Below are 1555 nucleotides of genomic sequence, written 5' to 3' on the forward strand. Positions count from 1 at the left end.
AAACTTTGAAGAAAAACAATCGAAAAGTCATATATGCACCATCGAACAACGTGCGCCATACCTTGGCCATTGATTACTGTAAATTAGAGTACTTACAATGTGGAAAAAGGTCGTTCGGCCCAGCTACTCCACACCGACCCGCCCCATCCCAAATGCATTTCTCTCCATTCACCCCGTCAATTTAGCACGGCCATTTCACCTAACCGGTACATTTTTGGACTGTCGGAGAAAACCAGAGCAAGTGGACACAGCCACGGGGAGAATGTGCAAACTCCACACATTCAGTTGCTTGAGGCGGGAATTGACCCTGACTCTGTGACATTGTGAAACAGCAGCGCTCACGATGGTGTCAGCGTTGGTTGGTACTTATTTGCCGTCTTATATTGGGAAAAATCTCTTTCAGTGTAAGCATCTGGAAAGACCAGTTCCGACCCTAGAAAAAGAAATGAATATGTCGCTAACCTTGGATTGTTTCATGTCCAAGAACACTCAGATCAATACCTCTCATGATCAGCTCTGCTGATCATGTTTGCAAAGAGATCGAGCAAATTGCCAAGTGTGATTTTCCTTTCAATCAATAATTTTGACTCGGTTTGCCTGCAAATATCTTTTCCAAACTTTATGCTTTTCTTCTTTTACATTGGTGTCTCGCACCTTACAATTGACAGCAGAGGTGGGAGAGGAGATGGAAGCATTTAGCCCATCAAGTCAGCGACAGCTTTCAATGAGATCACGGCTGATTTGGTTAATGCTCAACTCTGCTTTTTAGTCAGTACTCATGGCCGAGTGGTTAAGGTGATAGGTTAAAAATCCATTGGGGTTTCTCCGCGTATGTCCGAATGCTGCTGACTCCGTTATGAATGACTTGCTGCTGGGCGAATTTTCGCTCAAATGTCAAAAAACCTATTTTGCAAACGAGGCCGGTAATTTAATTAGACTTTGGAGCTCGAGTTCTTCATCAGAAAAGTTTCATACTTTAAACATAATCTCTGTTCAAACGAAAATTGTTTGCGCAACGGAGAAAGACTGGCAACAGAAACGTCGACTTTTCTGCTCCTCGGATGCTGCCTGACCTGCTGTGCTTTTCCAGCATCACTCTGATCTAAAGTCAGGATTCCAGCATCTGCAGTCCTCACTTTTGTCTAATTTCTTCAGTGTCTCTGACAGCAAAGGTATGAAAGGAGATGGAAGCATTCAGCCCATCAAGTCAACCGCGGCTTTTAATGAGATCACGGCTGATTTGGTCAATGCTCAAGCCGGCGGAGCTGTCTGTCGTCATGGCTGAGTGGTTAAGGCGATGGATTACAAATCCATTGGGGTTTCCCCACGTAGGTTCCAATCCTGCTGGCTACGTTATGAATGCTTTCCTGCTGGTACAATATTCGCTCAAAGTTCAGAAAACCTAAGTTCCAAACCAGACCAGTAATTTGATTCGACTTGGGAAACTCGAGTTCTTCATCAGAAATGTTCCATATTTAAAACATTATCTCTGTTTCTCTTTCCATATACACTGCTCGACACATCGGGTTTCTGCAGCTGTTATTCAACGTCCTGA

General features: G+C 43.9%; 1 non-coding gene across 1 annotated transcript; it reads left to right on the forward strand.

Annotated features, from left to right (window-relative positions):
* The first annotated feature begins 1271 nt into the window (after positions 1–1271).
* trnac-aca (transfer RNA cysteine (anticodon ACA)) lies at positions 1272–1353 on the forward strand. Its single transcript has one exon. It is a non-coding gene; the product is annotated as a tRNA-Cys (tRNA).
* The last annotated feature ends 202 nt before the right edge of the window (positions 1354–1555 follow it).

The sequence above is a fragment of the Chiloscyllium plagiosum genome, unplaced genomic scaffold (assembly GCF_037043375.1).
Source record: "Chiloscyllium plagiosum isolate Xiang-an unplaced genomic scaffold, Cpla_swu_hap1 HiC_scaffold_42, whole genome shotgun sequence".
NCBI lineage: Eukaryota > Metazoa > Chordata > Chondrichthyes > Orectolobiformes > Hemiscylliidae > Chiloscyllium > Chiloscyllium plagiosum.